General features: G+C 47.6%; 38 non-coding genes across 38 annotated transcripts; 12 read left to right on the plus strand and 26 right to left on the minus strand.

Moving 5' to 3' along the window:
- The first annotated feature begins 275 nt into the window (after positions 1-275).
- On the plus strand, positions 276-346 carry TRNAG-GCC (transfer RNA glycine (anticodon GCC)). Its single transcript has one exon. It is a non-coding gene; the product is annotated as a tRNA-Gly (tRNA).
- Positions 347-417: 71 nt separating this feature from the next.
- Positions 418-489, minus strand: TRNAW-CCA (transfer RNA tryptophan (anticodon CCA)). The gene has a single exon. It is a non-coding gene; the product is annotated as a tRNA-Trp (tRNA).
- A 248-nt stretch (positions 490-737) lies between these two features.
- On the minus strand, positions 738-811 carry TRNAN-GUU (transfer RNA asparagine (anticodon GUU)). Its single transcript has one exon. It is a non-coding gene; the product is annotated as a tRNA-Asn (tRNA).
- A 207-nt stretch (positions 812-1018) lies between these two features.
- TRNAG-GCC (transfer RNA glycine (anticodon GCC)) lies at positions 1019-1089 on the plus strand. Its single transcript has one exon. It is a non-coding gene; the product is annotated as a tRNA-Gly (tRNA).
- A 73-nt stretch (positions 1090-1162) lies between these two features.
- On the minus strand, positions 1163-1234 carry TRNAL-CAA (transfer RNA leucine (anticodon CAA)). Its single transcript has one exon. It is a non-coding gene; the product is annotated as a tRNA-Leu (tRNA).
- Positions 1235-2718: 1484 nt separating this feature from the next.
- Positions 2719-2789, plus strand: TRNAG-GCC (transfer RNA glycine (anticodon GCC)). The gene has a single exon. It is a non-coding gene; the product is annotated as a tRNA-Gly (tRNA).
- A 71-nt stretch (positions 2790-2860) lies between these two features.
- TRNAW-CCA (transfer RNA tryptophan (anticodon CCA)) lies at positions 2861-2932 on the minus strand. The gene has a single exon. It is a non-coding gene; the product is annotated as a tRNA-Trp (tRNA).
- A 248-nt stretch (positions 2933-3180) lies between these two features.
- On the minus strand, positions 3181-3254 carry TRNAN-GUU (transfer RNA asparagine (anticodon GUU)). Its single transcript has one exon. It is a non-coding gene; the product is annotated as a tRNA-Asn (tRNA).
- Positions 3255-3461: 207 nt separating this feature from the next.
- On the plus strand, positions 3462-3532 carry TRNAG-GCC (transfer RNA glycine (anticodon GCC)). The gene has a single exon. It is a non-coding gene; the product is annotated as a tRNA-Gly (tRNA).
- Positions 3533-3603: 71 nt separating this feature from the next.
- TRNAW-CCA (transfer RNA tryptophan (anticodon CCA)) lies at positions 3604-3675 on the minus strand. Its single transcript has one exon. It is a non-coding gene; the product is annotated as a tRNA-Trp (tRNA).
- A 1626-nt stretch (positions 3676-5301) lies between these two features.
- On the minus strand, positions 5302-5373 carry TRNAW-CCA (transfer RNA tryptophan (anticodon CCA)). The gene has a single exon. It is a non-coding gene; the product is annotated as a tRNA-Trp (tRNA).
- A 248-nt stretch (positions 5374-5621) lies between these two features.
- TRNAN-GUU (transfer RNA asparagine (anticodon GUU)) lies at positions 5622-5695 on the minus strand. The gene has a single exon. It is a non-coding gene; the product is annotated as a tRNA-Asn (tRNA).
- A 207-nt stretch (positions 5696-5902) lies between these two features.
- On the plus strand, positions 5903-5973 carry TRNAG-GCC (transfer RNA glycine (anticodon GCC)). Its single transcript has one exon. It is a non-coding gene; the product is annotated as a tRNA-Gly (tRNA).
- Positions 5974-6044: 71 nt separating this feature from the next.
- On the minus strand, positions 6045-6116 carry TRNAW-CCA (transfer RNA tryptophan (anticodon CCA)). The gene has a single exon. It is a non-coding gene; the product is annotated as a tRNA-Trp (tRNA).
- A 1946-nt stretch (positions 6117-8062) lies between these two features.
- On the minus strand, positions 8063-8136 carry TRNAN-GUU (transfer RNA asparagine (anticodon GUU)). The gene has a single exon. It is a non-coding gene; the product is annotated as a tRNA-Asn (tRNA).
- Positions 8137-8495: 359 nt separating this feature from the next.
- Positions 8496-8567, minus strand: TRNAW-CCA (transfer RNA tryptophan (anticodon CCA)). The gene has a single exon. It is a non-coding gene; the product is annotated as a tRNA-Trp (tRNA).
- A 1484-nt stretch (positions 8568-10051) lies between these two features.
- TRNAG-GCC (transfer RNA glycine (anticodon GCC)) lies at positions 10052-10122 on the plus strand. Its single transcript has one exon. It is a non-coding gene; the product is annotated as a tRNA-Gly (tRNA).
- Positions 10123-10193: 71 nt separating this feature from the next.
- TRNAW-CCA (transfer RNA tryptophan (anticodon CCA)) lies at positions 10194-10265 on the minus strand. The gene has a single exon. It is a non-coding gene; the product is annotated as a tRNA-Trp (tRNA).
- Positions 10266-10513: 248 nt separating this feature from the next.
- On the minus strand, positions 10514-10587 carry TRNAN-GUU (transfer RNA asparagine (anticodon GUU)). The gene has a single exon. It is a non-coding gene; the product is annotated as a tRNA-Asn (tRNA).
- A 207-nt stretch (positions 10588-10794) lies between these two features.
- TRNAG-GCC (transfer RNA glycine (anticodon GCC)) lies at positions 10795-10865 on the plus strand. The gene has a single exon. It is a non-coding gene; the product is annotated as a tRNA-Gly (tRNA).
- Positions 10866-10938: 73 nt separating this feature from the next.
- TRNAL-CAA (transfer RNA leucine (anticodon CAA)) lies at positions 10939-11010 on the minus strand. The gene has a single exon. It is a non-coding gene; the product is annotated as a tRNA-Leu (tRNA).
- A 1484-nt stretch (positions 11011-12494) lies between these two features.
- TRNAG-GCC (transfer RNA glycine (anticodon GCC)) lies at positions 12495-12565 on the plus strand. The gene has a single exon. It is a non-coding gene; the product is annotated as a tRNA-Gly (tRNA).
- Positions 12566-12636: 71 nt separating this feature from the next.
- On the minus strand, positions 12637-12708 carry TRNAW-CCA (transfer RNA tryptophan (anticodon CCA)). The gene has a single exon. It is a non-coding gene; the product is annotated as a tRNA-Trp (tRNA).
- Positions 12709-12956: 248 nt separating this feature from the next.
- Positions 12957-13030, minus strand: TRNAN-GUU (transfer RNA asparagine (anticodon GUU)). The gene has a single exon. It is a non-coding gene; the product is annotated as a tRNA-Asn (tRNA).
- Positions 13031-13237: 207 nt separating this feature from the next.
- TRNAG-GCC (transfer RNA glycine (anticodon GCC)) lies at positions 13238-13308 on the plus strand. Its single transcript has one exon. It is a non-coding gene; the product is annotated as a tRNA-Gly (tRNA).
- Positions 13309-13379: 71 nt separating this feature from the next.
- On the minus strand, positions 13380-13451 carry TRNAW-CCA (transfer RNA tryptophan (anticodon CCA)). Its single transcript has one exon. It is a non-coding gene; the product is annotated as a tRNA-Trp (tRNA).
- A 1626-nt stretch (positions 13452-15077) lies between these two features.
- Positions 15078-15149, minus strand: TRNAW-CCA (transfer RNA tryptophan (anticodon CCA)). Its single transcript has one exon. It is a non-coding gene; the product is annotated as a tRNA-Trp (tRNA).
- A 248-nt stretch (positions 15150-15397) lies between these two features.
- TRNAN-GUU (transfer RNA asparagine (anticodon GUU)) lies at positions 15398-15471 on the minus strand. Its single transcript has one exon. It is a non-coding gene; the product is annotated as a tRNA-Asn (tRNA).
- A 207-nt stretch (positions 15472-15678) lies between these two features.
- Positions 15679-15749, plus strand: TRNAG-GCC (transfer RNA glycine (anticodon GCC)). Its single transcript has one exon. It is a non-coding gene; the product is annotated as a tRNA-Gly (tRNA).
- Positions 15750-15820: 71 nt separating this feature from the next.
- Positions 15821-15892, minus strand: TRNAW-CCA (transfer RNA tryptophan (anticodon CCA)). Its single transcript has one exon. It is a non-coding gene; the product is annotated as a tRNA-Trp (tRNA).
- A 1626-nt stretch (positions 15893-17518) lies between these two features.
- TRNAW-CCA (transfer RNA tryptophan (anticodon CCA)) lies at positions 17519-17590 on the minus strand. The gene has a single exon. It is a non-coding gene; the product is annotated as a tRNA-Trp (tRNA).
- A 248-nt stretch (positions 17591-17838) lies between these two features.
- Positions 17839-17912, minus strand: TRNAN-GUU (transfer RNA asparagine (anticodon GUU)). The gene has a single exon. It is a non-coding gene; the product is annotated as a tRNA-Asn (tRNA).
- A 359-nt stretch (positions 17913-18271) lies between these two features.
- TRNAW-CCA (transfer RNA tryptophan (anticodon CCA)) lies at positions 18272-18343 on the minus strand. The gene has a single exon. It is a non-coding gene; the product is annotated as a tRNA-Trp (tRNA).
- A 1484-nt stretch (positions 18344-19827) lies between these two features.
- Positions 19828-19898, plus strand: TRNAG-GCC (transfer RNA glycine (anticodon GCC)). The gene has a single exon. It is a non-coding gene; the product is annotated as a tRNA-Gly (tRNA).
- A 71-nt stretch (positions 19899-19969) lies between these two features.
- Positions 19970-20041, minus strand: TRNAW-CCA (transfer RNA tryptophan (anticodon CCA)). Its single transcript has one exon. It is a non-coding gene; the product is annotated as a tRNA-Trp (tRNA).
- Positions 20042-20289: 248 nt separating this feature from the next.
- TRNAN-GUU (transfer RNA asparagine (anticodon GUU)) lies at positions 20290-20363 on the minus strand. The gene has a single exon. It is a non-coding gene; the product is annotated as a tRNA-Asn (tRNA).
- A 207-nt stretch (positions 20364-20570) lies between these two features.
- On the plus strand, positions 20571-20641 carry TRNAG-GCC (transfer RNA glycine (anticodon GCC)). The gene has a single exon. It is a non-coding gene; the product is annotated as a tRNA-Gly (tRNA).
- Positions 20642-20712: 71 nt separating this feature from the next.
- TRNAW-CCA (transfer RNA tryptophan (anticodon CCA)) lies at positions 20713-20784 on the minus strand. Its single transcript has one exon. It is a non-coding gene; the product is annotated as a tRNA-Trp (tRNA).
- Between the last annotated feature and the right edge of the window lie 1716 nt (positions 20785-22500).

A 22500-nucleotide genomic window follows, 5' to 3' on the forward strand; every position in this document is an offset into this window, starting at 1 on the left:
TGGTGATCTGGCGGGTGCATTCTGTGAACCACTTTTGTCGGGAGCAGCCTGCCATCATGCCCTGATAAACACAACTCTAGTCCCAAGCCAGTGACCTCAGCAAATGCAAAGACATTCATAGTTATAGTCTCCTGCATCTGATTCTTGCCATCTTCATGTGAAACGTTGGCGTTATCATGTCTGCTGCGCACACTTTGTTCATATGTGTACAATTTAAGTGTGTGCACCTGATCACTGTCTTGGGCAGAGCTCTGCCTGTGAACAACCCATGTGAAGCATTGGTGGTTCAGTGGTAGAATTCTCGCCTGCCACGCGGGAGGCCCGGGTTCGATTCCTGGCCAATGCAAGACTGCTTTCTTTTGACTTTGTTTTCGAAAGGAAATATATGACCTCAGTGGGGAATAAAATGGTAAGCAGTGACCCCGACGTGATTTGAACACGCAACCTTCTGATCTGGAGTCAGACGCGCTACCGTTGCGCCACGAGGTCCTTACACTTACAGCTTTCGGAGCCAGATCAACAAATGCTGTGGGCCTTTTGACTTATTTTCCCCTCCTCATATGCCTACAGTTGTATTACAGAGCTTGACCTTTTGTTTTCTATCCTAATTATGAAATTGACTGCAGGTGCCGAGAGAACGCAGAGAATTGAAATATTCAGGGAAAGGGTGTCCAGCAGGAGAGAGCAAAGGTATGTATCTGTTTTCCATTCAAGTGTTTCATTCAGGCAAAATAATACGTCCCTGGGTGGGCTTGAACCACCAACCTTTCGGTTAACAGCCGAACACTCTAACCGATTGCGCCACAGAGACAAGTGACTACAGCATCTTTCCTTAGACTCAATATATATCTTGATATGTATGTGCCTGCCTGGAGCTTGTCTTATATAAGCCATCATCATGTGAAACTTTGGCGTTGTCATGTCTGCTGCGCACACTTTGTTCATATGTGTACAATTTAAGTGTGTGCACCTGATCACTGTCTTGGACAGAGCTATGCCTGTGAACTCCCCATGTGAAGCGTTGGTGGTTCAGTGGTAGAATTCTCGCCTGCCACGCGGGAGGCCTGGGTTCGATTCCCGGCCAATGCAAGGCTGCGTTCCTTTGACTTTTTGTTTTCGAAAGGAAATATATGAACTCAGTGGGGAATAAAATGGTAAGCAGTGACCCCGACGTGATTTGACCACGCAACCTTCTGATCTTGAGTCAGACGCGCTACCGTTGCGCCACAAGGTCCTTACACTTACAGCCTTCAAGCCAGATCAACAAATGCTGATGGCCTTTTGACTTATTTTCCCCTCCTCATATGCCTACAGTTGTATTACAGGGCTAGGCCTTTTGTTTTCTATCCTAATTATGAAAGTGACTGCAGGTGCAGAGAGAACGCAGAGGATTGAAATGTTCAGATAAAGGGTCTTAAGCAGGAGAGAGCAGAGGTACGTATCTGTGTTTCATTAAAGTGTTTCATGCCGGCAAAAAGGATACTTCCCTGGGTGGGCTTGAACCACCAACCTTTCTGTTAACAACCGAACGCGCTAACCATTTGCACCACAGAGGTTAATAACTGTAGCACAGTTCCTGAGACTCAATATATATCTTGATAATTGTGTGCCTGCCTGGAGCTTGTGTTATATAATGCGTCTTTATGCCATACAGCATTTCTCATTTGCTTAGTGTCTTGTTATTGTTGGACGTAATGATGAATAGACTACTGTCTAATGGTCTTAGAGCCAGTATTACTACCGGTCCCAGTGTATGAGACACATACATGACTTTTCTGTTGCCTGCTTAGCATAGCTCCCTGCTCCTCTGTAGGTGTGCTACCAGCCAGTAAGGCGTGTGCCTTGCCCATCAGATGTGTTATGTTAGACTTGACTTCTCTGTGAGCAAAGTCTCCCTCCCATAGCAGGTGCTTTCTCTGAACTCTTGACTTGTAAGACTGCTGGGAAAGGCCCTCCCTAGCCCCTCACTCAGATAGATACATTTACCTTCAGAGCTCAGCTTTGGAGAAAGAGATTGGGGAGAGAGCAAATAGGGGAAGGCCCATGGTGCACACTTTATTTTACATAAAAGCTGGGGCTTGTGGGAGGACAGGGACAAGAGGGTTCTCAGGGAAAGAAATCCCAGGAGTATTGATGGCTAGGCCCTGAAACACAACAATCCCGGATTGGCAAGGCACAATATGCCTGTGCAACAGGCCTGACCCTAGGCTTCCGGAGTTCTTGGTCACAAAAGGCTCCAGTGATCTAAGCCCGACCAGGGCTGTGCCCGACCAGGGCTGTAGGCCGCGTTGGGAGCGCGTTAGGGACGCGTAAAGGGACGCAGGGCGCAGAACTCTGCCCGTTTCACCCCAGCATTTAGGGGAGGACACAGAATCTGGGAAAGCCAGTGGGAAGGATTTTCCAGGAGGAGAGTTCAGTGAGATAATCTGAAACACAATAGTGCTGGTGATCTGGCGGGTGCATTCTGTGAACCACTTTTGTCGGGAGCAGCCTGCCATCATGCCCTGATAAACACAACTCTAGTCCCAAGCCAGTGACCTCAGCAAATGCAAAGACATTCATAGTTATAGTCTCCTGCATCTGATTCTTGCCATCTTCATGTGAAACGTTGGCGTTATCATGTCTGCTGCGCACACTTTGTTCATATGTGTACAATTTAAGTGTGTGCACCTGATCACTGTCTTGGGCAGAGCTCTGCCTGTGAACAACCCATGTGAAGCATTGGTGGTTCAGTGGTAGAATTCTCGCCTGCCACGCGGGAGGCCCGGGTTCGATTCCCGGCCAATGCAAGACTGCTTTCTTTTGACTTTGTTTTCGAAAGGAAATATATGACCTCAGTGGGGAATAAAATGGTAAGCAGTGACCCCGACGTGATTTGAACACGCAACCTTCTGATCTGGAGTCAGACGCGCTACCGTTGCGCCACGAGGTCCTTACACTTACAGCTTTCGGAGCCAGATCAACAAATGCTGTGGGCCTTTTGACTTATTTTCCCCTCCTCATATGCCTACAGTTGTATTACAGAGCTTGACCTTTTGTTTTCTATCCTAATTATGAAATTGACTGCAGGTGCCGAGAGAACGCAGAGAATTGAAATATTCAGGGAAAGGGTGTCCAGCAAGAGAGAGCAAAGGTATGTATCTGTTTTCCATTCAAGTGTTTCATTCAGGCAAAATAATACGTCCCTGGGTGGGCTTGAACCACCAACCTTTCGGTTAACAGCCGAACGCGCTAACCGATTGCGCCACAGAGACGAGTGACTACAGCATCTTTCCTTAGACTCAATATATATCTTGATATGTATGTGCCTGCCTGGAGCTTGTCTTATATAAGCCATCATCATGTGAAACTTTGGCGTTGTCATGTCTGCTGCGCACACTTTGTTCATATGTGTACAATTTAAGTGTGTGCACCTGATCACTGTCTTGGACAGAGCTATGCCTGTGAACTCCCCATGTGAAGCATTGGTGGTTCAGTGGTAGAATTCTCGCCTGCCACGCGGGAGGCCCGGGTTCGATTCCCGGCCAATGCAAGGCTTCGTTCCTTTGACTTTGTTTTCGAAAGGAAATATATGAACTCAGTGGGGAATAAAATGGTAAGCAGTGACCCCGACGTGATTTGACCACGCAACCTTCTGATCTGGAGTCAGACGCGCTACCGTTGCGCCACAAGGTCCTTACACTTACAGCCTTCAAGCCAGATCAACAAATGCTGATGGCCTTTTGACTTATTTTCCCCTCCTCATATGCCTACAGTTGTATTACAGGGCTAGGCCTTTTGTTTTCTATCCTAATTATGAAATTGACTGCAGGTGCAGAGAGAACGCAGAGGATTGAAATGTTCAGATAAAGGGTCTTAAGCAGGAGAGAGCAGAGGTACGTATCTGTGTTTCATTAAAGTGTTTCATGCCGGCAAAAAGGATACTTCCCTGGGTGGGCTTGAACCACCAACCTTTCTGTTAACAACCAAACGCGCTAACCATTTGCACCAGAGAGGTTAATAACTTTAGCACAGTTCCTGAGACTCAATATATATCTTGATAATTGTGTGCCTGCCTGGAGCTTGTGTTATATAATGCGTCTTTATGCCATACAGCATTTCTCATTTGCTTAGTGTCTTGTTATTGTTGGACGTAATGATGAATAGACTACTGTCTAATGGTCTTAGAGCCAGTATTACTACCGGTCCCAGTGTATGAGACACATACATGACTTTTCTGTTGCCTGCTTAGCATAGCTCCCTGCTCCTCTGTAGGTGTGCTACCAGCCAGTAAGGCGTGTGCCTTGCCCATCAGATGTGTTATGTTAGACTTGACTTCTCTGTGAGCAAAGTCTCCCTCCCATAGCAGGTGCTTTCTCTGAACTCTTGACTTGTAAGACTGCTGGGAAAGGCCCTCCCTAGCCCCTCACTCAGATAGATACATTTACCTTCAGAGCTCAGCTTTGGAGAAAGAGATTGGGGAGAGAGCAAATAGGGGAAGGCCCATGGTGCACACTTTATTTTACATAAAAGCTGGGGCTTGTGGGAGGACAGGGACAAGAGGGTTCTCAAGGAAAGAAATCCCAGGAGTATTGATGGCTAGGCCCTGAAACACAACAATCCCGGATTGGCAAGGCACAATATGCCTGTGCAACAGGCCTGACCCTAGGCTTCCGGAGTTCTTGGTCACAAAAGGCTCCAGTGATCTAAGCCCGACCAGGGCTGTGCCCGACCAGGGCTGTAGGCCGCGTTGGGAGCGCGTTAGGGACGCGTAAAGGGACGCAGGGCGCAGAACTCTGCCCGTTTCACCCCAGCATTTAGGGGAGGACACAGAATCTGGGAAAGCCAGTGGGAAGGATTTTCCAGGAGGAGAGTTCAGTGAGATAATCTGAAACCCAATAGTGCTGGTGATCTGGCGGGTGCATTCTGTGAACCACTTTTGTCGGGAGCAGCCTGCCATCATGCCCTGATAAACACAACTCTAGTCCCAAGCCAGTGACCTCAGCAAATGCAAAGACATTCATAGTTATAGTCTCCTGCATCTGATTCTTGCCATCTTCATGTGAAACGTTGGCGTTATCATGTCTGCTGCGCACACTTTGTTCATATGTGTACAATTTAAGTGTGTGCACCTGATCACTGTCTTGGGCAGAGCTCTGCCTGTGAACAACCCATGTGAAGCATTGGTGGTTCAGTAGTAGAATTCTCGCCTGCCACGCGGGAGGCCTGGGTTCGATTCCTGGCCAATGCAAGACTGCTTTCTTTTGACTTTGTTTTCGAAAGGAAATATATGACCTCAGTGGGGAATAAAATGGTAAGCAGTGACCCCGACGTGATTTGAACACGCAACCTTCTGATCTGGAGTCAGACGCGCTACCGTTGCGCCACGAGGTCCTTACACTTACAGCTTTCGGAGCCAGATCAACAAATGCTGTGGGCCTTTTGACTTATTTTCCCCTCCTCATATGCCTACAGTTGTATTACAGAGCTTGACCTTTTGTTTTCTATCCTAATTATGAAATTGACTGCAGGTGCCGAGAAAACGCAGAGAATTGAAATATTCAGGGAAAGGGTGTCCAGCAAGAGAGAGCAAAGGTATGTATCTGTTTTCCATTCAAGTGTTTCATTCAGGCAAAATAATACGTCCCTGGGTGGGCTTGAACCACCAACCTTTCGGTTAACAGCCGAACGCGCTAACCGATTGCGCCACAGAGACGAGTGACTACAGCATCTTTCCTTAGACTCAATATATATCTTGATATGTATGTGCCTGCCTGGAGCTTGTCTTATATAAGCCATCATCATGTGAAACTTTGGCGTTGTCATGTCTGCTGCGCACACTTTGTTCATATGTGTACAATTTAAGTGTGTGCACCTGATCACTGTCTTGGACAGAGCTATGCCTGTGAACTCCCCATGTGAAGCATTGGTGGTTCAGTGGTAGAATTCTCGCCTGCCACGCGGGAGGCCCGGGTTCGATTCCCGGCCAATGCAAGGCTGCGTTCCTTTGACTTTGTTTTCGAAAGGAAATATATGAACTCAGTGGGGAATAAAATGGTAAGCAGTGACCCCGACGTGATTTGACCACGCAACCTTCTGATCTGGAGTCAGACGCGCTACCGTTGCGCCACAAGGTCCTTACACTTACAGCCTTCAAGCCAGATCAACAAATGCTGATGGCCTTTTGACTTATTTTCCCCTCCTCATATGCCTACAGTTGTATTACAGGGCTAGGCCTTTTGTTTTCTATCCTAATTATGAAATTGACTGCAGGTGCAGAGAGAACGCAGAGGATTGAAATGTTCAGATAAAGGGTCTTAAGCAGGAGAGAGCAGAGGTACGTATCTGTGTTTCATTAAAGTGTTTCATGCCGGCAAAAAGGATACTTCCCTGGGTGGGCTTGAACCACCAACCTTTCTGTTAACAACCAAACGCGCTAACCATTTGCACCACAGAGGTTAATAACTGTAGCACAGTTCCTGAGACTCAATATATATCTTGATAATTGTGTGCCTGCCTGGAGCTTGTGTTATATAATGCGTCTTTATGCCATACAGCATTTCTCATTTGCTTAGTGTCTTGTTATTGTTGGACGTAATGATGAATAGACTACTGTCTAATGGTCTTAGAGCCAGTATTACTACCGGTCCCAGTGTATGAGACACATACATGACTTTTCTGTTGCCTGCTTAGCATAGCTCCCTGCTCCTCTGTAGGTGTGCTACCAGCCAGTAAGGCGTGTGCCTTGCCCATCAGATGTGTTATGTTAGACTTGACTTCTCTGTGAGCAAAGTCTCCCTCCCATAGCAGGTGCTTTCTCTGAACTCTTGACTTGTAAGACTGCTGGGAAAGGCCCTCCCTAGCCCCTCACTCAGATAGATACATTTACCTTCAGAGCTCAGCTTTGGAGAAAGAGATTGGGGAGAGAGCAAATAGGGGAAGGCCCATGGTGCACACTTTATTTTACATAAAAGCTGGGGCTTGTGGGAGGACAGGGACAAGAGGGTTCTCAGGGAAAGAAATCCCAGGAGTATTGATGGCTAGGCCCTGAAACACAACAATCCCGGATTGGCAAGGCACAATATGCCTGTGCAACAGGCCTGACCCTAGGCTTCCGGAGTTCTTGGTCACAAAAGGCTCCAGTGATCTAAGCCCGACCAGGGCTGTGCCCGACCAGGGCTGTAGGCCGCGTTGGGAGCGCGTTAGGGACGCGTAAAGGGACGCAGGGCGCAGAACTCTGCCCGTTTCACCCCAGCATTTAGGGGAGGACACAGAATCTGGGAAAGCCAGTGGGAAGGATTTTCCAGGAGGAGAGTTCAGTGAGATAATCTGAAACACAATAGTGCTGGTGATCTGGCGGGTGCATTCTGTGAACCACTTTTGTCGGGAGCAGCCTGCCATCATGCCCTGATAAACACAACTCTAGTCCCAAGCCAGTGACCTCAGCAAATGCAAAGACATTCATAGTTATAGTCTCCTGCATCTGATTCTTGCCATCTTCATGTGAAACGTTGGCGTTATCATGTCTGCTGCGCACACTTTGTTCATATGTGTACAATTTAAGTGTGTGCACCTGATCACTGTCTTGGGCAGAGCTCTGCCTGTGAACAACCCATGTGAAGCATTGGTGGTTCAGTGGTAGAATTCTCGCCTGCCACGCGGGAGGCCCGGGTTCGATTCCTTGCCAATGCAAGACTGCTTTCTTTTGACTTTGTTTTCGAAAGGAAATATATGACCTCAGTGGGGAATAAAATGGTAAGCAGTGACCCCAATGTGATTTGAACACGCAACCTTCTGATCTGGAGTCAGATGCGCTACCGTTGCGCCACGAGGTCCTTACACTTACAGCTTTCGGAGCCAGATCAACAAATGCTGTGGGCCTTTTGACTTATTTTCCCCTCCTCATATGCCTACAGTTGTATTACAGAGCTTGACCTTTTGTTTTCTATCCTAATTATGAAATTGACTGCAGGTGCCGAGAGAACGCAGAGAATTGAAATATTCAGGGAAAGGGTGTCCAGCAGGAGAGAGCAAAGGTATATATCTGTTTTCCATTCAAGTGTTTCATTCAGGCAAAATAATACGTCCCTGGGTGGGCTTGAACCACCAACCTTTCGGTTAACAGCCGAACACTCTAACCGATTGCGCCACAGAGACGAGTGACTACAGCATCTTTCCTTAGACTCAATATATATCTTGATATGTATGTGCCTGCCTGGAGCTTGTCTTATATAAGCCATCATCATGTGAAACTTTGGCGTTGTCATGTCTGCTGCGCACACTTTGTTCATATGTGTACAATTTAAGTGTGTGCACCTGATCACTGTCTTGGACAGAGCTATGCCTGTGAACTCCCCATGTGAAGCGTTGGTGGTTTGGTGGTTCAGTGGTAGAATTCTCGCCTGCCACGCGGGAGGCCTGGGTTCGATTCCCGGCCAATGCAAGGCTGCGTTCCTTTGACTTTTTGTTTTCGAAAGGAAATATATGAACTCAGTGGGGAATAAAATGGTAAGCAGTGACCCCGACGTGATTTGACCACGCAACCTTCTGATCTGGAGTCAGACGCGCTACCGTTGCGCCACAAGGTCCTTACACTTACAGCCTTCAAGCCAGATCAACAAATGCTGATGGCCTTTTGACTTATTTTCCCCTCCTCATATGCCTACAGTTGTATTACAGGGCTAGGCCTTTTGTTTTCTATCCTAATTATGAAAGTGACTGCAGGTGCAGAGAGAACGCAGAGGATTGAAATGTTCAGATAAAGGGTCTTAAGCAGGAGAGAGCAGAGGTACGTATCTGTGTTTCATTAAAGTGTTTCATGCCGGCAAAAAGGATACTTCCCTGGGTGGGCTTGAACCACCAACCTTTCTGTTAACAACCGAACGCGCTAACCATTAGCACCACAGAGGTTAATAACTGTAGCACAGTTCCTGAGACTCAATATATATCTTGATAATTGTGTGCCTGCCTGGAGCTTGTGTTATATAATGCGTCTTTATGCCATACAGCATTTCTCATTTGCTTAGTGTCTTGTTATTGTTGGACGTAATGATGAATAGACTACTGTCTAATGGTCTTAGAGCCAGTATTACTACCGGTCCCAGTGTATGAGACACATACATGACTTTTCTGTTGCCTGCTTAGCATAGCTCCCTGCTCCTCTGTAGGTGTGCTACCAGCCAGTAAGGCGTGTGCCTTGCACATCAGATGTGTTATGTTAGACTTGACTTCTCTGTGAGCAAAGTCTCCCTCCCATAGCAGGTGCTTTCTCTGAACTCTTGACTTGTAAGACTGCTGGGAAAGGCCCTCCCTAGCCCCTCACTCAGATAGATACATTTACCTTCAGAGCTCAGCTTTGGAGAAAGAGATTGGGGAGAGAGCAAATAGGGGAAGGCCCATGGTGCACACTTTATTTTACATAAAAGCTGGGGCTTGTGGGAGGACAGGGACAAGAGGGTTCTCAGGGAAATAAATCCCAGGAGTATTGATGGCTAGGCCCTGAAACACAACAATCCCGGATTGGCAAGGCACAATATGCCTGTGCAACAGGCCTGACCCTAGGCTTCCGGAGTTCTTGGTCACAAAAGGCTCCAGTGATCTAAGCCCGACCAGGGCTGTGCCCGACCAGGGCTGTAGGCCGCGTTGGGAGCGCGTTAGGGACGCGTAAAGGGACGCAGGGCGCAGAACTCTGCCCGTTTCACCCCAGCATTTAGGGGAGGACACAGAATCTGGGAAAGCCAGTGGGAAGGATTTTCCAGGAGGAGAGTTCAGTGAGATAATCTGAAACACAATAGTGCTGGTGATCTGGCGGGTGCATTCTGTGAACCACTTTTGTCGGGAGCAGCCTGCCATCATGCCCTGATAAACACAACTCTAGTCCCAAGCCAGTGACCTCAGCAAATGCAAAGACATTCATAGTTATAGTCTCCTGCATCTGATTCTTGCCATCTTCATGTGAAACGTTGGCGTTATCATGTCTGCTGCGCACACTTTGTTCATATGTGTACAATTTAAGTGTGTGCACCTGATCACTGTCTTGGGCAGAGCTCTGCCTGTGAACAACCCATGTGAAGCATTGGTGGTTCAGTGGTAGAATTCTTGCCTGCCACGCGGGAGGCCCGGGTTCGATTCCCGGCCAATGCAAGACTGCTTTCTTTTGACTTTGTTTTCGAAAGGAAATATATGACCTCAGTGGGGAATAAAATGGTAAGCAGTGACCCCGACGTGATTTGAACACGCAACCTTCTGATCTGGAGTCAGACGCGCTACCGTTGCGCCACGAGGTCCTTACACTTACAGCTTTCGGAGCCAGATCAACAAATGCTGTGGGCCTTTTGACTTATTTTCCCCTCCTCATATGCCTACAGTTGTATTACAGAGCTTGACCTTTTGTTTTCTATCCTAATTATGAAATTGACTGCAGGTGCCGAGAGAACGCAGAGAATTGAAATATTCAGGGAAAGGGTGTCCAGCAAGAGAGAGCAAAGGTATGTATCTGTTTTCCATTCAAGTGTTTCATTCAGGCAAAATAATACGTCCCTGGGTGGGCTTGAACCACCAACCTTTCGGTTAACAGCCGAACACTCTAACCGATTGCGCCACAGAGACAAGTGACTACAGCATCTTTCCTTAGACTCAATATATATCTTGATATGTATGTGCCTGCCTGGAGCTTGTCTTATATAAGCCATCATCATGTGAAACTTTGGCGTTGTCATGTCTGCTGCGCACACTTTGTTCATATGTGTACAATTTAAGTGTGTGCACCTGATCACTGTCTTGGACAGAGCTATGCCTGTGAACTCCCCATGTGAAGCGTTGGTGGTTCAGTGGTAGAATTCTCGCCTGCCACGCGGGAGGCCTGGGTTCGATTCCCGGCCAATGCAAGGCTGCGTTCCTTTGACTTTTTGTTTTCGAAAGGAAATATATGAACTCAGTGGGGAATAAAATGGTAAGCAGTGACCCCGACGTGATTTGACCACGCAACCTTCTGATCTTGAGTCAGACGCGCTACCGTTGCGCCACAAGGTCCTTACACTTACAGCCTTCAAGCCAGATCAACAAATGCTGATGGCCTTTTGACTTATTTTCCCCTCCTCATATGCCTACAGTTGTATTACAGGGCTAGGCCTTTTGTTTTCTATCCTAATTATGAAAGTGACTGCAGGTGCAGAGAGAACGCAGAGGATTGAAATGTTCAGATAAAGGGTCTTAAGCAGGAGAGAGCAGAGGTACGTATCTGTGTTTCATTAAAGTGTTTCATGCCGGCAAAAAGGATACTTCCCTGGGTGGGCTTGAACCACCAACCTTTCTGTTAACAACCGAACGCGCTAACCATTTGCACCACAGAGGTTAATAACTGTAGCACAGTTCCTGAGACTCAATATATATCTTGATAATTGTGTGCCTGCCTGGAGCTTGTGTTATATAATGCGTCTTTATGCCATACAGCATTTCTCATTTGCTTAGTGTCTTGTTATTGTTGGACGTAATGATGAATAGACTACTGTCTAATGGTCTTAGAGCCAGTATTACTACCGGTCCCAGTGTATGAGACACATACATGACTTTTCTGTTGCCTGCTTAGCATAGCTCCCTGCTCCTCTGTAGGTGTGCTACCAGCCAGTAAGGCGTGTGCCTTGCCCATCAGATGTGTTATGTTAGACTTGACTTCTCTGTGAGCAAAGTCTCCCTCCCATAGCAGGTGCTTTCTCTGAACTCTTGACTTGTAAGACTGCTGGGAAAGGCCCTCCCTAGCCCCTCACTCAGATAGATACATTTACCTTCAGAGCTCAGCTTTGGAGAAAGAGATTGGGGAGAGAGCAAATAGGGGAAGGCCCATGGTGCACACTTTATTTTACATAAAAGCTGGGGCTTGTGGGAGGACAGGGACAAGAGGGTTCTCAGGGAAAGAAATCCCAGGAGTATTGATGGCTAGGCCCTGAAACACAACAATCCCGGATTGGCAAGGCACAATATGCCTGTGCAACAGGCCTGACCCTAGGCTTCCGGAGTTCTTGGTCACAAAAGGCTCCAGTGATCTAAGCCCGACCAGGGCTGTGCCCGACCAGGGCTGTAGGCCGCGTTGGGAGCGCGTTAGGGACGCGTAAAGGGACGCAGGGCGCAGAACTCTGCCCGTTTCACCCCAGCATTTAGGGGAGGACACAGAATCTGGGAAAGCCAGTGGGAAGGATTTTCCAGGAGGAGAGTTCAGTGAGATAATCTGAAACACAATAGTGCTGGTGATCTGGCGGGTGCATTCTGTGAACCACTTTTGTCGGGAGCAGCCTGCCATCATGCCCTGATAAACACAACTCTAGTCCCAAGCCAGTGACCTCAGCAAATGCAAAGACATTCATAGTTATAGTCTCCTGCATCTGATTCTTGCCATCTTCATGTGAAACGTTGGCGTTATCATGTCTGCTGCGCACACTTTGTTCATATGTGTACAATTTAAGTGTGTGCACCTGATCACTGTCTTGGGCAGAGCTCTGCCTGTGAACAACCCATGTGAAGCATTGGTGGTTCAGTGGTAGAATTCTCGCCTGCCACGCGGGAGGCCCGGGTTCGATTCCCGGCCAATGCAAGACTGCTTTCTTTTGACTTTGTTTTCGAAAGGAAATATATGACCTCAGTGGGGAATAAAATGGTAAGCAGTGACCCCGACGTGATTTGAACACGCAACCTTCTGATCTGGAGTCAGACGCGCTACCGTTGCACCACGAGGTCCTTACACTTACAGCTTTCGGAGCCAGATCAACAAATGCTGTGGGCCTTTTGACTTATTTTCCCCTCCTCATATGCCTACAGTTGTATTACAGAGCTTGACCTTTTGTTTTCTATCCTAATTATGAAATTGACTGCAGGTGCCGAGAGAACGCAGAGAATTGAAATATTCAGGGAAAGGGTGTCCAGCAAGAGAGAGCAAAGGTATGTATCTGTTTTCCATTCAAGTGTTTCATTCAGGCAAAATAATACGTCCCTGGGTGGGCTTGAACCACCAACCTTTCGGTTAACAGCCGAACGCGCTAACCGATTGCGCCACAGAGACGAGTGACTACAGCATCTTTCCTTAGACTCAATATATATCTTGATATGTATGTGCCTGCCTGGAGCTTGTCTTATATAAGCCATCATCATGTGAAACTTTGGCGTTGTCATGTCTGCTGCGCACACTTTGTTCATATGTGTACAATTTAAGTGTGTGCACCTGATCACTGTCTTGGACAGAGCTATGCCTGTGAACTCCCCATGTGAAGCATTGGTGGTTCAGTGGTAGAATTCTCGCCTGCCACGCGGGAGGCCCGGGTTCGATTCCCGGCCAATGCAAGGCTTCGTTCCTTTGACTTTGTTTTCGAAAGGAAATATATGAACTCAGTGGGGAATAAAATGGTAAGCAGTGACCCCGACGTGATTTGACCACGCAACCTTCTGATCTGGAGTCAGACGCGCTACCGTTGCGCCACAAGGTCCTTACACTTACAGCCTTCAAGCCAGATCAACAAATGCTGATGGCCTTTTGACTTATTTTCCCCTCCTCATATGCCTACAGTTGTATTACAGGGCTAGGCCTTTTGTTTTCTATCCTAATTATGAAATTGACTGCAGGTGCAGAGAGAACGCAGAGGATTGAAATGTTCAGATAAAGGGTCTTAAGCAGGAGAGAGCAGAGGTACGTATCTGTGTTTCATTAAAGTGTTTCATGCCGGCAAAAAGGATACTTCCCTGGGTGGGCTTGAACCACCAACCTTTCTGTTAACAACCAAACGCGCTAACCATTTGCACCAGAGAGGTTAATAACTGTAGCACAGTTCCTGAGACTCAATATATATCTTGATAATTGTGTGCCTGCCTGGAGCTTGTGTTATATAATGCGTCTTTATGCCATACAGCATTTCTCATTTGCTTAGTGTCTTGTTATTGTTGGACGTAATGATGAATAGACTACTGTCTAATGGTCTTAGAGCCAGTATTACTACCGGTCCCAGTGTATGAGACACATACATGACTTTTCTGTTGCCTGCTTAGCATAGCTCCCTGCTCCTCTGTAGGTGTGCTACCAGCCAGTAAGGCGTGTGCCTTGCCCATCAGATGTGTTATGTTAGACTTGACTTCTCTGTGAGCAAAGTCTCCCTCCCATAGCAGGTGCTTTCTCTGAACTCTTGACTTGTAAGACTGCTGGGAAAGGCCCTCCCTAGCCCCTCACTCAGATAGATACATTTACCTTCAGAGCTCAGCTTTGGAGAAAGAGATTGGGGAGAGAGCAAATAGGGGAAGGCCCATGGTGCACACTTTATTTTACATAAAAGCTGGGGCTTGTGGGAGGACAGGGACAAGAGGGTTCTCAAGGAAAGAAATCCCAGGAGTATTGATGGCTAGGCCCTGAAACACAACAATCCCGGATTGGCAAGGCACAATATGCCTGTGCAACAGGCCTGACCCTAGGCTTCCGGAGTTCTTGGTCACAAAAGGCTCCAGTGATCTAAGCCCGACCAGGGCTGTGCCCGACCAGGGCTGTAGGCCGCGTTGGGAGCGCGTTAGGGACGCGTAAAGGGACGCAGGGCGCAGAACTCTGCCCGTTTCACCCCAGCATTTAGGGGAGGACACAGAATCTGGGAAAGCCAGTGGGAAGGATTTTCCAGGAGGAGAGTTCAGTGAGATAATCTGAAACCCAATAGTGCTGGTGATCTGGCGGGTGCATTCTGTGAACCACTTTTGTCGGGAGCAGCCTGCCATCATGCCCTGATAAACACAACTCTAGTCCCAAGCCAGTGACCTCAGCAAATGCAAAGACATTCATAGTTATAGTCTCCTGCATCTGATTCTTGCCATCTTCATGTGAAACGTTGGCGTTATCATGTCTGCTGCGCACACTTTGTTCATATGTGTACAATTTAAGTGTGTGCACCTGATCACTGTCTTGGGCAGAGCTCTGCCTGTGAACAACCCATGTGAAGCATTGGTGGTTCAGTAGTAGAATTCTCGCCTGCCACGCGGGAGGCCTGGGTTCGATTCCTGGCCAATGCAAGACTGCTTTCTTTTGACTTTGTTTTCGAAAGGAAATATATGACCTCAGTGGGGAATAAAATGGTAAGCAGTGACCCCGACGTGATTTGAACACGCAACCTTCTGATCTGGAGTCAGACGCGCTACCGTTGCGCCACGAGGTCCTTACACTTACAGCTTTCGGAGCCAGATCAACAAATGCTGTGGGCCTTTTGACTTATTTTCCCCTCCTCATATGCCTACAGTTGTATTACAGAGCTTGACCTTTTGTTTTCTATCCTAATTATGAAATTGACTGCAGGTGCCGAGAGAACGCAGAGAATTGAAATATTCAGGGAAAGGGTGTCCAGCAAGAGAGAGCAAAGGTATGTATCTGTTTTCCATTCAAGTGTTTCATTCAGGCAAAATAATACGTCCCTGGGTGGGCTTGAACCACCAACCTTTCGGTTAACAGCCGAACGCGCTAACCGATTGCGCCACAGAGACGAGTGACTACAGCATCTTTCCTTAGACTCAATATATATCTTGATATGTATGTGCCTGCCTGGAGCTTGTCTTATATAAGCCATCATCATGTGAAACTTTGGCGTTGTCATGTCTGCTGCGCACACTTTGTTCATATGTGTACAATTTAAGTGTGTGCACCTGATCACTGTCTTGGACAGAGCTATGCCTGTGAACTCCCCATGTGAAGCATTGGTGGTTCAGTGGTAGAATTCTCGCCTGCCACGCGGGAGGCCCGGGTTCGATTCCCGGCCAATGCAAGGCTGCGTTCCTTTGACTTTGTTTTCGAAAGGAAATATATGAACTCAGTGGGGAATAAAATGGTAAGCAGTGACCCCGACGTGATTTGACCACGCAACCTTCTGATCTGGAGTCAGACGCGCTACCGTTGCGCCACAAGGTCCTTACACTTACAGCCTTCAAGCCAGATCAACAAATGCTGATGGCCTTTTGACTTATTTTCCCCTCCTCATATGCCTACAGTTGTATTACAGGGCTAGGCCTTTTGTTTTCTATACTAATTATGAAATTGACTGCAGGTGCAGAGAGAACGCAGAGGATTGAAATGTTCAGATAAAGGGTCTTAAGCAGGAGAGAGCAGAGGTACGTATCTGTGTTTCATTAAAGTGTTTCATGCCGGCAAAAAGGATACTTCCCTGGGTGGGCTTGAACCACCAACCTTTCTGTTAACAACCAAACGCGCTAACCATTTGCACCACAGAGGTTAATAACTGTAGCACAGTTCCTGAGACTCAATATATATCTTGATAATTGTGTGCCTGCCTGGAGCTTGTGTTATATAATGCGTCTTTATGCCATACAGCATTTCTCATTTGCTTAGTGTCTTGTTATTGTTGGACGTAATGATGAATAGACTACTGTCTAATGGTCTTAGAGCCAGTATTACTACCGGTCCCAGTGTATGAGACACATACATGACTTTTCTGTTGCCTGCTTAGCATAGCTCCCTGCTCCTCTGTAGGTGTGCTACCAGCCAGTAAGGCGTGTGCCTTGCCCATCAGATGTGTTATGTTAGACTTGACTTCTCTGTGAGCAAAGTCTCCCTCCCATAGCAGGTGCTTTCTCTGAACTCTTGACTTGTAAGACTGCTGGGAAAGGCCCTCCCTAGCCCCTCACTCAGATAGATACATTTACCTTCAGAGCTCAGCTTTGGAGAAAGAGATTGGGGAGAGAGCAAATAGGGGAAGGCCCATGGTGCACACTTTATTTTACATAAAAGCTGGGGATTGTGGGAGGACAGGGACAAGAGGGTTCTCAGGGAAAGAAATCCCAGGAGTATTGATGGCTAGGCCCTGAAACACAACAATCCCGGATTGGCAAGGCACAATATGCCTGTGCAACAGGCCTGACCCTAGGCTTCCGGAGTTCTTGGTCACAAAAGGCTCCAGTGATCTAAGCCCGACCAGGGCTGTGCCCGACCAGGGCTGTAGGCCGCGTTGGGAGCGCGTTAGGGACGCGTAAAGGGACGCAGGGCGCAGAACTCTGCCCGTTTCACCCCAGCATTTAGGGGAGGACACAGAATCTGGGAAAGCCAGTGGGAAGGATTTTCCAGGAGGAGAGTTCAGTGAGATAATCTGAAACACAATAGTGCTGGTGATCTGGCGGGTGCATTCTGTGAACCACTTTTGTCGGGAGCAGCCTGCCATCATGCCCTGATAAACACAACTCTAGTCCCAAGCCAGTGACCTCAGCAAATGCAAAGACATTCATAGTTATAGTCTCCTGCATCTGATTCTTGCCATCTTCATGTGAAACGTTGGCGTTATCATGTCTGCTGCGCACACTTTGTTCATATGTGTACAATTTAAGTGTGTGCACCTGATCACTGTCTTGGGCAGAGCTCTGCCTGTGAACAACCCATGTGAAGCATTGGTGGTTCAGTGGTAGAATTCTCGCCTGCCACGCGGGAGGCCCGGGTTCGATTCCTTGCCAATGCAAGACTGCTTTCTTTTGACTTTGTTTTCGAAAGGAAATATATGACCTCAGTGGGGAATAAAATGGTAAGCAGTGACCCCGATGTGATTTGAACACGCAACCTTCTGATCTGGAGTCAGACGCGCTACCGTTGCGCCACGAGGTCCTTACACTTACAGCTTTCGGAGCCAGATCAACAAATGCTGTGGGCCTTTTGACTTATTTTCCCCTCCTCATATGCCTACAGTTGTATTACAGAGCTTGACCTTTTGTTTTCTATCCTAATTATGAAATTGACTGCAGGTGCCGAGAGAACGCAGAGAATTGAAATATTCAGGGAAAGGGTGTCCAGCAGGAGAGAGCAAAGGTATATATCTGTTTTCCATTCAAGTGTTTCATTCAGGCAAAATAATACGTCCCTGGGTGGGCTCGAACCACCAACCTTTCGGTTAACAGCCGAACACTCTAACCGATTGCGCCACAGAGACGAGTGACTACAGCATCTTTCCTTAGACTCAATATATATCTTGATATGTATGTGCCTGCCTGGAGCTTGTCTTATATAAGCCATCATCATGTGAAACTTTGGCGTTGTCATGTCTGCTGCGCACACTTTGTTCATATGTGTACAATTTAAGTGTGTGCACCTGATCACTGTCTTGGACAGAGCTATGCCTGTGAACTCCCCATGTGAAGCGTTGGTGGTTTGGTGGTTCAGTGGTAGAATTCTCGCCTGCCACGCGGGAGGCCTGGGTTCGATTCCCGGCCAATGCAAGGCTGCGTTCCTTTGACTTTTTGTTTTCGAAAGGAAATATATGAACTCAGTGGGGAATAAAATGGTAAGCAGTGACCCCGACGTGATTTGACCACGCAACCTTCTGATCTGGAGTCAGACGCGCTACCGTTGCGCCACAAGGTCCTTACACTTACAGCCTTCAAGCCAGATCAACAAATGCTGATGGCCTTTTGACTTATTTTCCCCTCCTCATATGCCTACAGTTGTATTACAGGGCTAGGCCTTTTGTTTTCTATCCTAATTATGAAAGTGACTGCAGGTGCAGAGAGAACGCAGAGGATTGAAATGTTCAGATAAAGGGTCTTAAGCAGGAGAGAGCAGAGGTACGTATCTGTGTTTCATTAAAGTGTTTCATGCCGGCAAAAAGGATACTTCCCTGGGTGGGCTTGAACCACCAACCTTTCTGTTAACAACCGAACGCGCTAACCATTTGCACCACAGAGGTTAATAACTGTAGCACAGTTCCTGAGACTCAATATATATCTTGATAATTGTGTGCCTGCCTGGAGCTTGTGTTATATAATGCGTCTTTATGCCATACAGCATTTCTCATTTGCTTAGTGTCTTGTTATTGTTGGACGTAATGATGAATAGACTACTGTCTAATGGTCTTAGAGCCAGTATTACTACCGGTCCCAGTGTATGAGACACATACATGACTTTTCTGTTGCCTGCTTAGCATAGCTCCCTGCTCCTCTGTAGGTGTGCTACCAGCCAGTAAGGCGTGTGCCTTGCACATCAGATGTGTTATGTTAGACTTGACTTCTCTGTGAGCAAAGTCTCCCTCCCATAGCAGGTGCTTTCTCTGAACTCTTGACTTGTAAGACTGCTGGGAAAGGCCCTCCCTAGCCCCTCACTCAGATAGATACATTTACCTTCAGAGCTCAGCTTTGGAGAAAGAGATTGGGGAGAGAGCAAATAGGGGAAGGCCCATGGTGCACACTTTATTTTACATAAAATCTGGGGCTTGTGGGAGGACAGGGACAAGAGGGTTCTCAGGGAAAGAAATCCCAGGAGTATTGATGGCTAGGCCCTGAAACACAACAATCCCGGATTGGCAAGGCACAATATGCCTGTGCAACAGGCCTGACCCTAGGCTTCCGGAGTTCTTGGTCACAAAAGGCTCCAGTGATCTAAGCCCGACCAGGGCTGTGCCCGACCAGGGCTGTAGGCCGCGTTGGGAGCGCGTTAGGGACGCGTAAAGGGACGCAGGGCGCAGAACTCTGCCCGTTTCACCCCAGCATTTAGGGGAGGACACAGAATCTGGGAAAGCCAGTGGGAAGGATTTTCCAGGAGGAGAGTTCAGTGAGATAATCTGAAACACAATAGTGCTGGTGATCTGGCGGGTGCATTCTGTGAACCACTTTTGTCGGGAGCAGCCTGCCATCATGCCCTGATAAACACAACTCTAGTCCCAAGCCAGTGACCTCAGCAAATGCAAAGACATTCATAGTTATAGTCTCCTGCATCTGATTCTTGCCATCTTCATGTGAAACGTTGGCGTTATCATGTCTGCTGCGCACACTTTGTTCATATGTGTACAATTTAAGTGTGTGCACCTGATCACTGTCTTGGGCAGAGCTCTGCCTGTGAACAACCCATGTGAAGCATTGGTGGTTCAGTGGTAGAATTCTTGCCTGCCACGCGGGAGGCCCGGGTTCGATTCCCGGCCAATGCAAGACTGCTTTCTTTTGACTTTGTTTTCGAAAGGAAATATATGACCTCAGTGGGGAATAAAATGGTAAGCAGTGACCCCGACGTGATTTGAACACGCAACCTTCTGATCTGGAGTCAGACGCGCTACCGTTGCGCCACGAGGTCCTTACACTTACAGCTTTCGGAGCCAGATCAACAAATGCTGTGGGCCTTTTGACTTATTTTCCCCTCCTCATATGCCTACAGTTGTATTACAGAGCTTGACCTTTTGTTTTCTATCCTAATTATGAAATTGACTGCAGGTGCCGAGAGAACGCAGAGAATTGAAATATTCAGGGAAAGGGTGTCCAGCAAGAGAGAGCAAAGGTATGTATCTGTTTTCCATTCAAGTGTTTCATTCAGGCAAAATAATACCTCCCTGGGTGGGCTTGAACCACCAACCTTTCGGTTAACAGCCGAACGCGCTAACCGATTGCGCCACAGAGACGAGTGACTACAGCATCTTTCCTTAGACTCAATATATATCTTGATATGTATGTGCCTGCCTGGAGCTTGTCTTATATAAGCCATCATCATGTGAAACTTTGGCGTTGTCATGTCTGCTGCGCACACTTTGTTCATATGTGTACAATTTAAGTGTGTGCACCTGATCACTGTCTTGGACAGAGCTATGCCTGTGAACTCCCCATGTGAAGCATTGGTGGTTCAGTGGTAGAATTCTCGCCTGCCACGCGGGAGGCCCGGGTTCGATTCCCGGCCAATGCAAGGCTTCGTTCCTTTGACTTTGTTTTCGAAAGGAAATATATGAACTCAGTGGGGAATAAAATGGTAAGCAGTGACCCCGACGTGATTTGACCACGCAACCTTCTGATCTGGAGTCAGACGCGCTACCGTTGCGCCACAAGGTCCTTACACTTACAGCCTTCAAGCCAGATCAACAAATGCTGATGGCCTTTTGACTTATTTTCCCCTCCTCATATGCCTACAGTTGTATTACAGGGCTAGGCCTTTTGTTTTCTATCCTAATTATGAAATTGACTGCAGGTGCAGAGAGAACGCAGAGGATTGAAATGTTCAGATAAAGGGTCTTAAGCAGGAGAGAGCAGAGGTACGTATCTGTGTTTCATTAAAGTGTTTCATGCCGGCAAAAAGGATACTTCCCTGGGTGGGCTTGAACCACCAACCTTTCTGTTAACAACCAAACGCGCTAACCATTTGCACCACAGAGGTTAATAACTGTAGCACAGTTCCTGAGACTCAATATATATCTTGATAATTGTGTGCCTGCCTGGAGCTTGTGTTATATAATGCGTCTTTATGCCATACAGCATTTCTCATTTGCTTAGTGTCTTGTTATTGTTGGACGTAATGATGAATAGACTACTGTCTAATGGTCTTAGAGCCAGTATTACTACCGGTCCCAGTGTATGAGACACATACATGACTTTTCTGTTGCCTGCTTAGCATAGCTCCCTGCTCCTCTGTAGGTGTGCTACCAGCCAGTAAGGCGTGTGCCTTGCCCATCAGATGTGTTATGTTAGACTTGACTTCTCTGTGAGCAAAGTCTCCCTCCCATAGCAGGTGCTTTTCTCTGAACTCTTGACTTGTAAGACTGCTGGGAAAGGCCCTCCCTAGCCCCTCACTCAGATAGATACATTTACCTTCAGAGCTCTGCTTTGGAGGAAAGAGATTGGGAGAGAGCAAATAGGGGAAGGCCCATGGTGCACACTTTATTTTACATAAAAGCTGGGGCTTGTGGGAGGACAGGGACAAGAGGGTTTCAGGGAAAGAAATCCCAGGAGTATTGATGGCTAGGCCCTGAAACACAACAATCCCGGATTGGCAAGGCACAATATGCCTGTGCAACAGGCCTGACCCTAGGCTTCCGGAGTTCTTGGTCACAAAAGGCTCCAGTGATCTAAGCCCGACCAGGGCTGTGCCCGACCAGGGCTGTAGGCCGCGTTGGGAGCGCGTTAGGGACGCGTAAAGGGACGCAGGGCGCAGAACTCTGCCCGTTTCACCCCAGCATTTAGGGGAGGACACAGAATCTGGGAAAGCCAGTGGGAAGGATTTTCCAGGAGGAGAGTTCAGTGAGATAATCTGAAACCCAATAGTGCTGGTGATCTGGCGGGTGCATTCTGTGAACCACTTTTGTCGGGAGCAGCCTGCCATCATGCCCTGATAAACACAACTCTAGTCCCAAGCCAGTGACCTCAGCAAATGCAAAGACATTCATAGTTATAGTCTCCTGCATCTGATTCTTGCCATCTTCATGTGAAACGTTGGCGTTATCATGTCTGCTGCGCACACTTTGTTCATATGTGTACAATTTAAGTGTGTGCACCTGATCACTGTCTTGGGCAGAGCTCTGCCTGTGAACAACCCATGTGAAGCATTGGTGGTTCAGTAGTAGAATTCTCGCCTGCCACGCGGGAGGCCTGGGTTCGATTCCTGGCCAATGCAAGACTGCTTTCTTTTGACTTTGTTTTCGAAAGGAAATATATGACCTCAGTGGGGAATAAAATGGTAAGCAGTGACCCCGACGTGATTTGAACACGCAACCTTCTGATCTGGAGTCAGACGCGCCACGAGGTCCTTACACTTACAGCTTTCGGAGCCAGATC

The sequence above is a fragment of the Lissotriton helveticus genome, chromosome 1_2 (assembly GCF_964261635.1).
Source record: "Lissotriton helveticus chromosome 1_2, aLisHel1.1, whole genome shotgun sequence".
Lineage (NCBI taxonomy): Eukaryota > Metazoa > Chordata > Amphibia > Caudata > Salamandridae > Lissotriton > Lissotriton helveticus.